This window comes from Poecilia formosa, unplaced genomic scaffold, assembly GCF_000485575.1.
Source record: "Poecilia formosa unplaced genomic scaffold, Poecilia_formosa-5.1.2 Scaffold112, whole genome shotgun sequence".
Taxonomy (NCBI): Eukaryota; Metazoa; Chordata; class Actinopteri; order Cyprinodontiformes; family Poeciliidae; genus Poecilia; species Poecilia formosa.
The window spans coordinates 1,918,857-1,933,840 of NW_006800051.1; the positions used below are offsets into that span (position 1 = coordinate 1,918,857).

At 43.5% G+C, this 14,984-nt stretch overlaps 1 long non-coding RNA gene across 2 annotated transcripts; it reads left to right on the forward strand.

Moving 5' to 3' along the window:
• The first annotated feature begins 8,084 nt into the window (after positions 1-8,084).
• On the forward strand, positions 8,085-12,114 carry LOC103143505 (uncharacterized). 2 transcript variants are annotated; one of them, XR_476803.2, is made up of 4 exons: positions 8,085-9,454; positions 9,699-9,914; positions 10,750-10,936; positions 11,916-12,114. It is a non-coding gene; the product is annotated as an uncharacterized LOC103143505 (long non-coding RNA). The 2 variants fall into 2 exon arrangements; XR_001663060.1 differs by having other exon boundaries at positions 8,085-9,914.
• Positions 12,115-14,984: the final 2,870 nt, after the last annotated feature.

Sequence of the window (14,984 nt, forward strand, 5' to 3'; positions counted from 1 at the left end):
CATATTGCCTACTAGCATAAGCTAACACAAAGTTTAAGTAAAACTCACCTTCGTGTCAGGGAATGTATAACGAGGCGAACATCTTAAAACCTTTCTCCAGCTGACTTGTTGGGGCTTCGGATCGATGTACAAACCTTGGCCAAGCACTGCAAGCACCTAATGTAAATGATATTTTTATTGGATCGGAAACAATTGAGCCGCTTTACCCTGAACGCGGAAGCTGAGGTGCAAAGAGCCCATTAATGCAGCCCAGGCTCTGCTCTGTCTGCTGCTCCTCCATCCTGGCTGGGGGACAGGAAACAGAAACTCTGGTTTGAATGAAGAGTTTTTCCATTGCTGGTCGGTCAGAATCTGAGGTCTGACGGAAAACTGGAGGCAAAATAAAATAATGAAAACAAAACAAAAAATACACGTTAGAGGGTTAATATGCAAAACTCTTCCTTTAACTGAGCCAGGTTCTGGTTCTGGTTCCACTGGAGCTTTCTCCCCGTTAACGGGGTGTTTTTCTTCTCCACTTTCGCCCCCTGCTGGTCAGGAGGACTAAATGCTGCAACCAGTTATTTGATGCGCTGATGGCTTTAATTAGAGAGAAACTTTGAAACTAATTTTTATTTTAACACACTGGATTAATGAGAAAAAATGTGATTGATCTGAAATAATTTGTTTGTGAAGTGAAGTTTGTTGCTATAGAAACAGTTTGAACCTCTGGATCTCTCTGCTCACAGCCTGTATTATCATGTTCCTCACGGCTCGCCTGCTCTGCTGATAGATGACCTCACGCGAATATTAATTTACTGTAGCATTAACAATATCACATCTTACCCCCGCCCCCTGCTGCTCTGCCCTCCAAACACCCTTCAGCCTCATCATGGCTCCTCTTTAACTCTCCGTTAACTCTTTACTGGAGCGGCCAACTCTGCAGCCAATCAGCTCTCCATCTGGAGTCTAAATGAAACCTTCAGATAAATGTTCGGCCGCAGCCGATTCATCCTGCAGTCATAAATCCATTCTCCCAGGACCCATAAAGTCCTCCCCTGAGGGGAAATGTTGCAGCAATCTGCATAATTCATGCAGCGCGTCGTTAAATGCGACTCCTAAAAATATTCACCTTCACCTTCTGTCAAAGTCACGACAGTTTGATTTTCTCAAACCGCTATTTTTTTGTTAAAATACGTAAAACTAACTTTGTAAAGACAAACTGAGTAAAGTGACCTTTGTTTATTGTTACTACATGCTTTTATTTTGGTAACGTTCTTGTGAACGTCGCTATGGTAACGGAATGCAGTTACACAAGAAAATGATAAAAATCAACTCAGTCGATAAAAAACGAGGTTTGGACCTGGGACTGGAGTTTATTTGAGTAAGAGTAAGGTCTATCATTTATTTTGATAAAATTCTTGTAAGAGTTTTGATTTATCGTCACGATAAATTCCAATTAATGACGTTTAGCCCGAATACCGTCCTGCCCTCTGTTACCACAGCGACGTTCAATGAAACCACCAATCCCTCATTGTTGGGGTTGGTAGTTTTACTATTTACTCCACTGTTTGTTTCATGAAAGCTTAAATTAATACAAATTAATGTGACAACACAGTGAGTGTCTGCAGTGCAGCGAGTCACAGGCTGCTGCCCTAAAGAAGTTTGTTACAAATGGGAATTATTTTCTAACGCAGTGTTTGTGTTTATGAGGCTTTGATTGCTGTGGCACAGTTGTGAAAACATTTAATAGGTTTTATTGTCATCACAATATTACCACAAAATGTTGTGATGAACTTTGAGTCTGAACCTCAGAATGTTTACGCTTCCCATCATTTTTAATGTTTTTCCCTCATCAGAAAAAACCCGGAGCTGCTTTGACTTTAATGTAGACGAATGAAAAACAGCTTTCTATAAGTAATGAAAACATGAAGCATAAAAATAGGCACACAACATTAATTTTCGTTTTCCATCCTTAATTTGTCATTGTAATAAGTTATTTCAGTTACTCGTTGCGATTCCACGTATAACCACTAGGGGCTCCTGTCGCATTGGTGGCACAGAGAAGTTTGGTAACAGAAGAAGAAAAAACCTTCCTGTTAGATGCTAATGGAAGCTCACCGTGTGTCTCATCTCTTCTGTATCAGAGGTCAGTAAAATGTGTTTAGATGCAGAAATAATATTTACCTTTAAGAGTTGAAGAGGTCACTGAATCGAGAGTCAACTAGTGACGTTGTGATGTTTCTGATTAGTATTGTGTAGAAAACGGGACATATTTCTGGAGGCTAACTAATGCTAATGCTCGCTAATGTGTGTTGAGCTAGCTGAGGAACAGCTGAAGGATTTCTGAATTTACTTTGAAACGGTTCTCACACGTCACGTTTTAGTCTCTTTTTTTGTAAAATGGACATTTATTTGTGGGTTATTGTAAAAACCAGAGAAGCCATATTGTTACGACATCCGGTGAGTAAGTACTGGGTGTGAACAGACAGCCTTACTTTGTATTGCCTTGTTGCTGAAAATGTGCTATATAAATAAAGTTACCTTTACATTTTAAAGGAGCATTACACCTTTTTCAGTTTCGTAGCTAAATTTTTTTTGTGTAAGAGATAAAATACTGTTATTGTGTGAAAACTAAGGATACATTTAAAAGCTAAAATGTGCTATAAAATGGCCCTATGTGCCTGGAAAATGCAGAATACTGCCCCTTTAATATTAGATGGCATAATGCATGTATTAATTACTGGGTTTGGTTTGACTCGGAGCAGAGAGAACGAACCACAGCAGCTGGAAATGGAGCAAATGTTGAAGTTCTGGTTCTGGACAGAGTCTACCAGACCATCAGGTGTGAAACACCTGTAGGACTCGTCTCAACCTGCAGAAAGCAAACAGGAAGTCGTGACATTATGAGAGGTGAGCAAAGACAGAAGCTGCTTCTGATTCGTCTTCCAATCAGATGATGTCTGAGTAAACGTCCAATTAATCTTCTGATGAAATATTTATGAAGGCCCTTCAGACAGCGCTCTGCTTAAAATCCCTTTCATCCTGAGCCCCGAGGAGGGGTGTGTGTGTGTGTGTGTGTGTGTGTGTGTGTGTGTGTGTGTGTGTGTGTGTGACCTACAGGAAGCTCTCGCTGAGGGAATCGATCAGAACGGATCAGGATTTAGTCTAATGATGTATAAATGAAGTCTTTAAGCTCCAGGAAGTTTTGATCTCTTGCAGACAGATGCAGATCTGGAAGATGGAACGTCTCTGAAAAGTAAGTACACCCCTATGCACGCCGTTCCTGGTTGGGCCTCCTGGTGAGTTACTGCGTCAGTGCAGTGTGTGACTGAACCGATCAGCCTGTGGCGCTTCGTAAGGTTGCTCTGATATCTGCCTCGTTGGGTCAGGGTAGCGAAACAAATGGCTATTATTATTATTATTGTTATTATTATTATTGTTATTATTATTATTATTATTATTATTATTATTGTTATTGTTGTTGTTATTATCTGCTGATCTGTGTGAGCCATTCATGCCAGACGTTTCCCGCCAGCAGCAGCCTTCTGGCTGAAGCTGCACTTTGTTTTTTTTGCATCCTAAAAATGTTTTGTCCAAATTTATTCATGTTGTGTTTGTGTGATCAGAGCTGCTGAAGGAATAATGAAGAGCCTCAAGATGTCTGATCAGATTTACACCAGCTCGCCTGATGCTCCCCGCTAACTGCAGCTAGCTACAGTTAGCTATGGTTATTTGTGGTTAGCTACAGTTAGCTATGGTTATTTGTGGTTAGCTACAGTTAGCTGCGGTCCAGCAGGATCTCTGGTCCTCTCATCCTCTCTCCTCGCTGCTGCTGCAGCTTTTCTCCTCCTGTGCCTGGAGGACGCTTTGTGTGCATTAAACTTTCATTTCCATGGAAATAGGTTGGCAGAGGCAGTTTGGGGATCCAGTGACCAGTTTGTGCAGATAAGTTGGCTTTCATGTGAAACATCAGCCCTCCATGAAATGATTTCAAAGCCCCAGTTTTCCCTAACATGAGAATAATGAGGCCTGATCCGGGAAGTGGTTCTGATGGACCGGTCCTGACAGACCGGCGCCTCCTAAACTGGCTTTAATTTGAAGCCGTTCCCAATATCTGCGCCGCACCTGCGTCCCCCCCTCAGCCACGCAGCGCGCCGCCTGCAGCCACTCGTAATCACACAGCCAAACCTGGAGACGTGCGTCTGAGGAAGCAGCGGCGTCATTACGGGCCGATGAGATCCGCTGGGAACCGGATCGGAGCGCTGGGAGCCGCATGAAGGTGGAAGGTGGAGGACGAGGAAGAGGCGATGTCCATTAAACACTGAAACATGACTTTAATATTCATAAAGCCCCGCTTCCCACAGGAAAAAGGCAGGAAGCTTAAACCTGCAAAAACACAAAATATTACCAAGTAAATCTGTCTGCTTTCTGCTACCTGAGGACATGAAACCAGAGGAACCTGACTTAGAAGGAACTTTACTCAGATATCGGAGCTGCTGTAAGTCAATGATTCTTTATAATTATGAAGTATTTATAAGTGAAATAAGTGGAACTTTTAACAATATGAAAGAATAACTGAAACTATTACATCTGTCCACAAAGTCAAATCAAACTCTGAAGTGAACTCTGGTTCGGTTTGAATGTGAACGCCAAGCGGACCGGAGACCGCCCCAAAAACAGGAAGTGGACTACAGCGCTGGGCATTCTGGGTAAATATAACCAAAGCTAACGTGTTAGCCTAGCGCTAGCAGCAGAAATGGCTCCTGGTCTTTAGCCTAAAGAGAAATCCTCCAACCGCTAAAATCCTCCATCTTGTTTCCATCTGGTGAAGAAGGAAGTTGCTCTCAGTGTCTTCAGAGGTTTTTGTGTCGTTTCCTTCAGTGGTTCTTGGTGCAGCGCCCCCACAGGCCAGGAGGGGAACAGGTTGGTTTGACTCAGAGCCACAGCAGCTGGAGGTGGAGCAGATGTTCTGGTTCCAGTAGAACCGGGTCGATCGGACCATCAGGAGGAAAACAACCTTTAAGTTTCTTCAGAGGAAGTTAAACAGTTCACTTCCTGTTACAGTCTAGTCATCTTCATCACTGCTCTTCACTGAGGAAATATAAAATACTGTCCACCAGAAAAAACCTCTTTGTTAGAACGAGCAGAAAACTTTTCTGTTCAGTCTGCTGTGTGTATCGTTGCCACGGCGACCGTCTCCATTAATTTGGTGTCATTTCTAAATGTTAACAAATGTCCCACATCAGCGTTGCAGCTGACAATAAAGATGATTTGTTTTCTCCATCTGGTGTGACGGAGAGCTCCCAGCACTCTGAGCGCAGCGCGGTAATAACCACGCAGCGTCATTACTGCAGATTAATAGAGCTTTTAATGCGCTCGTTAAACCGCAGCCTCAGATAGAGATGGAAGGTGTCGGCCCAGAAACCGTTCAGGCTCCTCACGGTGCTGCTGGGGCTATCAGCAGCTAACGGCATCCACTGGCATTTACACTTCACTGCTCTTTAAACTGAGCAGCAGCTGCAGCTGATGCTGCTGCTGCTGCTGATGCTGCTGCATCATTAGCAGCGGTGCTGCTGCAGCAGCATCTTGCTGACGCTGCTTAACGCTCTCAACACATTCAGGTTTATCTGTGAGAAGATCCTGTTGGTGTCGGAGTTCTGGAGTTAATCGGATCTTAATGTTTCGTTTCTGGAGTCAAGACGTTGCAGTCTGTTAGCTGGAGAGGTCAAAGGTCAGAGAGGAGCTTCCTCCTGGCCTGGAAGGAGATGAGAACCAGGATCAGCAGCAGCTGCACTGCAAAAACACAAAATATTACCAAGTTTACTTTCTGCTGCAAATATCTGAGATCACTTTTAAATAAAACGAAACTAATTTCTAAGTTGATCCTCAGGAGCTTTGATTTGATGACTCTTCCACTCATGGCAAAAGGCTGGGCCAGCGCTGCACTAAGACTAAATTAATAATAATATTTTGTGTTTTGCAGAGATTCAGACACTCTGACCTACAGGACAAGCAGCTCAGATCATCCTGATCGTTCTCTGTAGCTCTGAGCATTTCTCCTCACTTTCTTCTCCTACTGCTCTCCACTTTGTCTTATTTTAATGTTTTAATTTCCTCTCCATAGCAGCTGGATCTGGTCTTAGGTTTTGTTTGGCTGTGACTCCCTCCTGGAGCTAATGCTGCCATCACCTCATCGTTGTGGCTCTCCTGGGATATGGAGCTTACTGCCCCCCCGCCGTCTCACAGCGGGGCGTTGAACCATTTTCCACGAAATCCAACATCCAGGCTGCTGGGTTTTCACCGGATCGTTCCAGTAAAAGTCGTTTTTTTATCAACCTTTTTGTTTCAGCTCCAGATTTCTGCAGCTCAGATATTCTTTATTTTCTTTTTACTAACAAAATGTTATTTACTCTTTAAAAAAACCCAGACATGTTTCATGTTTTAAAAACCATCTTTATTCTTTAGTTTTCATCATCTAAGACTGAATTCTCTGTTAAAATTTCCCTTTTAACCTCATATTTTTATAGACGTTTGATCTTTAAACATTTTTCTACTTTGCAGTCGTGTTCAGAACTTTGAGCTGGTTATTTTATTTTAAAGCAATTTCTCCATAAAGTTAGTTCAACAAACGGATGCTTGACGTCACATGAATGAGATAAAGACATTTAAATACAGTCAGAGCAGCTCTAACAGCTGACGGTCCGGTCGACCCGGTTCTATTAGAACCAGAACATCTGCTCCACCTCCAGCTGCTGTGGCTCTGAGTCAAACCAACCTGTTCCCCTCCTGGCCTGTGGGGGCGCTGCACCAAGAACCACTGAAGGAAACGACACAAAAACCTCTGAAGACACTGAGAGCAACTTCCTTCTTCACCAGATGGAAACAAGATGGAGATTTTAGCGGTTGGAGGATTTCTCTTTAGGCTAAAGACCAGGAGCCATTTCTGCTGCTAGCGCTAGGCTAACACGTTAGCTTTGGTTGTATTTACCCAGAATGCCCTGCGCTGTAGTCCACTTCCTGCTTTTGGAGCGGTCTCCAGTCCGCTTGGCGTTCACATTCAAACCAACCAGAGTTCACTTCTCACCTCACCAACCGGACCGGAGTTGGATTGAAGCGGACTGAACGGGGCTGATGTGAACCTGGGTTACCTGTCCAGGTAACATGACCGGCCTTTGATCCTGGACTCGCCTTTCTCCTGATGACCTGTGATGCGGCTCCAGCTCCTCCTCATCACCTGCTTCCTGGTTACTGTGGGACGGAAACAGAGAGACGTTTTCATGTCGACTCAGAGACCGGACCGGACCGGAGGCTCAGAGTTCAGTGGCATCAGAACCACTTTGTTTGGATGGCTGCAGGTGGAAAACACGCAGAGAAACCAGCTGGTTGTCGTGAATCTGTGAATCAGAAACATTTTGAGGTTCTGGACTCAAACAGGAAGTGATTTTTTTCTCTGAGACGTTCCTTCAGGTGGACACACACCTGGACCGGACCCTTCCTCCTGATGAGGATCAGCAAGCAGGTCTGCAGGAATCAGAGCTGCTCCCCGGTTCGTTTGTTCTCATGCCTGGATGTTTTCCATGGCGGCCGTCTCCATGGAGCAAACAGTTGCAGATTATAATCCTGCAGAGATTTAAAGGCAGATTAGCGGCGTTCTGATCCACTGGTTGCATCATCACTCTTCGTCCTGCTGTTCTCCTGAACAACCAGACCCGGACCTCGGCTGACTGGTTTCACACCAGTAAGGAGCTGTGGGCTGAACTGGGACGACCTGACTGGCTTCCATTATTTACGCTGGATGAACTTTGACCTTTGCTGCTTTCTTAACTTTCCAAACGGTTTTAAACTGTTCTGAGTAAACAAAAAATAAAACATTATGAATAAAGTTACATCACAGCTGACTCTGATCCTCCATGTTGGACAAATCCTTTAATCTCCATGGTAACCGTTCAGCTGGGTAAAACGCCTGGGGGGACTTAGCCCCGCCCTCAAGGCGCAGCTCCTCCTCAGAGCTGCAGCCCTCCTCTGCAACTCGGCTCCTTCAGACTAGCCAGCAGCAATTAGCAAACATCTGCTGAGCTCGTTATAGGAGCTGCTGCTCAGAGCGACGCTGGTGAAAACATTAAAGGGTTAACAGAGGAGCCATGTTGAATGACTTCCTGGAGGCGGAGCTTCTTGAAGAGGCAGACACCCAGTGTCAAGGCGTTAAATCAGGAATTTAATTTTTTTTAGGTCATATTTGGTATATAGATCATTTTATAACACCTGAAGGTAACACAGTTACTTCATTGTGCTATAAAATGGGACATTGTGACTAGAAATCATAACGCTGCCCCTGTAATGCCTGAATGCTTCGTGAATAACCTTTACTGGGGGAAATTTTCAGAAAATTGCAGAAATTATAATAATTTTCCCTAAATAGCGCCACCAGGAGCGGCTCTTTGCCCTCCTGCATGTGGAGACAGCAAACAGCCTGGTGATTACAGCTGGAGAGCTCTCCTGGTGATGAGTGATAAGCAGGCTGCAGCTCATGTTTCATTTTCTGTTGGTTTTGGTTAATCAGCAGGAAATCAGTTGATTCATGATGGACCTAATTATTACTTAATGGCTTCATGTTTGAGCAGATTCCTCCTGAGAAATCACCGCTTCTACATTTAGAGCGGTTTATTAGAAAAGTGATGAAAATCTGTTTGTCTGTGGCTATGATTTATGGTTTTATTAGAGTTTCTGCAGGTTGTGGAGGAGGATGTAACTTCACCAGGATTCTGGAGACGTTTTTAGATCAGATGACGTTTCTTTACCTCCATCAGACGAAACTCCCACTGAGAGCCAGACGATCGATAATCTGAATATATTCTGAGTTTCACTTCCAACTGCTGCTGTGGGGGTAGAGAACACACACACACACACACACACACACACACACACACACCAGATATGTTGCTGCAGGCAGATCTTCCCTGTGGTGAGGCCTTAAAGCATTTCCTGTGCAACTGACATGGAAACAGAACCCAGAACATCAGGAACCAGAGACGAAGCTCAGCGCTAATCTGTATCTGTCCATGTCCTGCTGCAGCATGGAAACATCCAGGAGAACCACTTCCTGCTGCAGCAGCATGGAAACCTCCAGGAGAACCACTTCCTGCTGCAGCAGCATGGAAACCTCCAGGAGAACCACTTCCTGCTGCAGCATGGAAAGCTAGCTAGCTCCTGCTAGTTTTTAATCTGTTTAGCAGTTTAAAATTCACTGCCGCTAAGTGTTTTTAAAGTGTTTTGCAGTTTAGCGTTAACTTCTACTAATTTTTAAGATGTTTCGTGGTTTAGCGTCAGCAGAACTTAAGATTTCTGGTTTGTGGACTAGTGGCTATCGGCGCTAGCCTTTTGGCTAGCTGTGCTCACCACAGCTAAAAGCTGCTGTTGATTTTAATGTTGGATCAGAATGTCCTGCTGCAGCTGGATTGGTCCAGTTGTTGCTCAGGTGACATGTTTTTGGTTTTGTTCCCAAAGTTTTAGCTGAAAACAAAACATGCAGTTTTACCGTTGATGCAGATGTTTAGCAGCTGGATGTTTATTTTGTTAGCTAAATATTTAGCAGGTGACTCTGCAGCAGTGAGTTCCTCACTGCGCTTTTTGAGCAAGGCTTAGTGTTGCGTCATCCCGTCCTGCTGCAGCCCCCACCCCTCTCTCTCATCAGATTTTATTTTTCTGCGCCGTTTCTGCAGGCTGAGTCAAATCGCTCCAACTTTCTGCAAACTGAGCTGAAACTTTTCGTCCTCCAGACTGGCTGGCCTCTGCGTGAACTCGCAGCGCTGCAATCCCGTTACTGCAGCGTGGAGAAGGGACGGGAACCGGAGGGATGCCGTGGCAACGGGGCGAGTCTCAGAAGATAAAAATAAGCTCATGTGGCTCTAAACCTCCATGCATGGATTTCCACCAAGGTGCAGCTGCTGATATAAACATGTGAATGGGATGAGGAAGAGGATGGTGAAGAACCCAGAGGGTTTCTGATCTCTGGGCACCTTCATCCCTCCTCCTCTTCCTCTGCCTTCAGGCTCCTGTATTATTCATAAGCTGTATTGTTTCTACCTGCAGCAGCAGGAGATGCAGCCGCGCTCTGCAGGATTACTGCAGGTTTCTGGATTTGTTCTGATTCTAATCTGATCATGTCAGGATCTCTGCTTCGGGTTCCAGACGTCTGAGCAGATTCCAGATGAAAACAGAAAAATATTCCAGATGAAAACAGAAAAACATTCCAGATGAAAACCAAACGTGAATCATTTGGAGGTTAAAAGGTTCTTAACATTAAAGCCTGAATCCAGGAGACAAACTTCGGCTCTGACGGGTTTATCAGCTGAGCCTGATGAATCGATTAATCGTTTCAACGCTGCTAAACTAGTTAATCCGATTCACAGTGATGAATCGTTCAATCGTGACGAGTCGTTCCGGTCCTGGCTCTGGCGGTTCGGTTCTGTCAGACCGGATCACAGAAACATTTCCTTCTCCTCCATCTTTTCTTTCTCCCTGCAGCTCCACTGTTTCTGTCTTCTTCTCTTATTTATTCCTCATCGTTGATCTTTCCCGCCCTCGCTCCCCCAGAGATCAGCTGAGCCGCCCCCAGACAAACACTTTGACTGGACCCAACACGTCTTATTTCCTGTCTTCTCTGAGCCTCTGTCAGCTTTTTGTTCTTCAGTCCAGGAAAGCATTTGTCTTCACTTCCTGCTGTCAGAGTTTCTTCTTACCGCTTCATCCTCCTGTTGTCTGTCTGCTCAGGAGATCCCAGGCTTGTAGAACAGCACAGACATGACAGCACTGTCTGCAGACTGGACTCCTCATCTTCCTCGCTGCGTCCCTCTGGGTTTCCTCTCAGCCTTCAAGCGGCGCAGCGCTGCAGACTGGAAGTGATTCAGAGGTTTTCTAAGGCTGGTTGGACACCTGATGGGAGGAATGATCTGAGCAGGTAAGAGAGGAGGAAGAGGTGAGGAAGAGGTAAAGAGAGCGTACAGCATGGAAGTGAAGCCGTGTTCACACGTAGCCAGTCTCTTTAAAACGACGATAAACCAGATATTTGTTTCTATGAAATAATCTCTTCCACACCTGACCGCACAAACCTGCTGAATTTTGCCACTGATTGTTGTTATAAACATGCCGAACCCATAGGGGGCAGTGTAGGGACAGCTAAAACCTGTCAGCCAATCAGAATCCTTCAAAACAACCAGCACTTCCTCCGTGTGGGGGCTTGCCCCGCCCACACGGAGGCGATTTCAGGTGATCCAGTTTCTAACCGTCTAAACGGATTCGGCATGTTGGGAAACGAGGATTTCTGAAACATTTCAGGACGTTGGTTCATGATTCACACGTCTTCTTTAAATCCATGACACTGAAGCTCCGTTTCATCAACACCTGATTTCTGATTGGAAGTGATGGATTAATCCCAGATCCTGGAATCAACCGGATTAATCCCACTGCCAAAGGAAACGTAATCACATGCAAATTCAACCATGAATGAACGTAAACATGAAAAACTGCCAGGTGGGGCAGAGCAGCAGCAGCTGGTGGAGGTCCGGGTCCGGTTGGTTCTGTTTGTGCTGGCCGACCCGGAGATGCCCCCATGTAACGATCCTGTGCCGGGTCCAGAACCCGTCAGATCCAATTAGGCGCCTGGCATCAGACACAGCTGGAGAGGAGCAGCACGATGGCCTGAGGGGCGCTGATGATGATGATGGTGATGAAGGTGATGGTGGTCGCCGTGGCAGCAGTGGTTCGGTTCTGTAATTTGATTTGGATTTAGTGTCGCTTGGAGGAATGACACAAATTCAGCAGGGATTAATCCGGCTTTAATCCAATCTGTCCTCTGCAGCCCAAAATAACTCGGCCCGGTTCTGATCCTTTTGGGTCCAGAACACGGCCCGGTTCTGATCCGTCTTGTTTGGGTCCAGAACATGTTCAGGTTCAGGTGGAGCAGCGACTCCAGTTTGGGGCAACGAGCTGCAACAGAGAGTAAAGTAAATGGATGAATTCTACGGAAGACCTGAAGTGCCTATAGGGGAGCATAAGAAAATTGTGATCAATTTTCGGACAAAAAAAAATATTTCTTTTATTTTTACAGGAAGCAACCAACAAAATATTCTTTTAAGTATTTTTTCCTGAATAAATAAAATACCCATTTTGTAATTTTTTTCTCTTTTGAACACACAAAAATAAAATATTTTTTTTGCTAACATTGTTTTTCTCACTTGAGCAAATAAATTATTGTTTTTTTCTGTTGAATGAGATGGAAAAAATAACTGACAGAATGTATTTGCTTAAACGTAAAAAAAAGATTTTAGACTTAGAAAAATGAAACGTGTTTTTCATTAGCTCTGTGGGATTCAAGTGAGACAAAGAAAAATGAAGAGAACTTTTTTCTTTTCCACTCTGCTGGTTGCTGTAGAATATTTTTTTTTATCACAAATGTTTGATTAAAAAAAACACATTTGATCGAAGTTTTTAGGAGAAAAAAAGTTTTGATCTATTTTTTTTCAGCTGCACATGACTTAAAGTCAAGAGACAAAGAAAATTTGGTCAGACTTTAAAAAAGGGGCCTTCAAAAATATTATTCTTTTAATTCTTGTCCTTTCAGGGCTTCCATAGATTGGTGAGGAACAGCAGAAACGAGATGTAAATGTCCCTTTTAATGTGCTTCTGCTGTTGGAAGGAGTGGCAATTGGTTGGTAATCTGCAGATCCATCTGGGATCAGATCAGATTCCAGATTAAATCTGTCCCGCTGCGACTCGCTCCGTTAGCGGGAACTAAGCTGCTCTCTGGAAAACCGGACGGGAAACGTTCAGTCGAGGAAAACCTCTGGTTAGCCCCGTAGATCTGCTGATGATGAATCACCGCTCTGCATTTCATGGGTTTATAATAAAACATTCTGTAATTTAATATTTGAACAGCTGGTTCATTAATAAAATTTCACTCCTGCTTAAAATTGATCTGTTTCATTTTAATTTGAGATTCAAGCCCAGAAATGAAAAAAATGTTTAATTTAAAATGGAAAAAGAAACTCCTCCTTTTTCCTTTTGACGTTTAAACAGATCAGGAGAAACAGCGATGACGACAGATTCACCTGGTTCACCTGGTTCACCAGATTCACCTGGTTCACCTGATTCACCTGGTTCACCTGATTCACCAGATTCACCTGGTTCACCAGATTCACCAGATTCACCTGGTTCACCAGATTCACCAGATTCACCTGGTTCACCAGATTCACCTGGTTCACCTGATTCACCAGATTCACCTGGTTCACCTGATTCACCTGGTTCACCTGATTCACCTGATTCACCAGATTCACCAGATTCACCTGGTTCACCTGATTCACCTGGTTCACCAGATTCACCTGGTTCACCTGATTCACCTGATTCACCAGATTCACCTGGTTCACCGGGTTCACCTGGTTCACCAGATTCACCTGATTCACCAGATTCACCTGGTTTCCTCGGATCGTCAGGTCGTTTCTGGTTGATGTTTCTCTGGGCTCCAGATATTCGTCCTGCTGCTAAGCCATGATCATAAAACTTTCTGCTTCACATCCTTTAATGTTTCTGTTATTAACACAGAGGAGATAATTAGGAACCCAAAGATCCGTTCATTAGAAGATGCTTCACCGCGGTTGGTTCTGATCCGGATCCTGTTTGTTTTCTCGGGTCGGTTTTTTCCTCCTTTGTACAATAATCTGATCCTTTATGTTGATTGCTGCCGTGCAGCTGGGCTGGATCCACTTCTGGGAAGGTTGGCTTCTCATCCTGGGAATAATGTTTGTTCCAGTATTATTTAAAACATTTTTTTTTTGTTGCTATTTTTAACTTTTTAATTTATTATTTTAAATTTTTTCTTTATTTTCTTTCGTTTACATTTTTAATTTAAAATAGTATTTATCTTTTATTTTAACTTAAATTTCAGATTGTCACTTTATCTTCTGCAATTCTCATTTTATTTTATTTTTTTAAATTTTATATTTTTTTCATTAATTTTTAAGGTTATATTTTATTTATTTTTATTGTTTCACTTTTATTTACATGTATTTTACTTCAATGTAATTTTTAAAATAAAAGATAATTTTGATTTTCTTATTTTAAAATTGTACACGTTTCTGTATGTGTGGAATAGACTCCCTCTCTGGAGGATGATGACTTCAGACGTTTCGATGACCTTTAACCCCTCCCTCCCAGGTTGTTTTTCTTGCTGCAGGTTTTGGTTCCATTCTGGTAAAATGAACAGAACCGGATTCGGGTCCAGATGGTTTTCGTTTGATTCCCTGTCAGTTTAATTAGCTAAAATTTGGCTCATGATGATTTGTTACGAGGTTTTACCTTCATTTGTCGCTGAAACTGACCGGATTCCTTCACGGCCCTTAAATCAGAAAAACCCTGCAGGCTGCAGAGACCTGCTCTGATGAAGCGCCGACGTTTTGCTGCAGAAATGCTGCAGAATGCTGCAGCTCATTATGCAAATGAGATCAGAGCCTCGATTGTAACGATGATGAATCGTCAGAACCTCAGCGATTCAGTTCACCGCTCCGGTTCTGGTCCAAACCGCTGATCCTGATCCAGATAAGAAATCTGCTGGTCTGACTAGAAGAACAGCAGAACTCCAGTAAGTCTGACGGTTCCAGTCGCTGCGTTTCTATTCAAGTTTTAGTTGCACAATTTGACATTTTGGAAATAAATTTGCTTAATTCTAATTTTGGGTTCAGAAGAGGTGATTAAGTGATTTTCATGAAGCTGCAGTGCAAACGCTGTTTTTCGTCATACGAGTCATGTGATCAACATCTGGTTGTTGCTACTGGAGGAAACCACAAAGAAGACGACAGGAAGTGGTTGGAGGATGATGGAGCTGAATGTTTATAAGTGATGTGAACAAACTTATTCACGTGATTTTAATCACATTTCTGATTTAGTAGAACAACTAATATTGAAAATAGTTTAATTAACATTAGCATAGAAAACGTTTCCATACATTTGTAGCA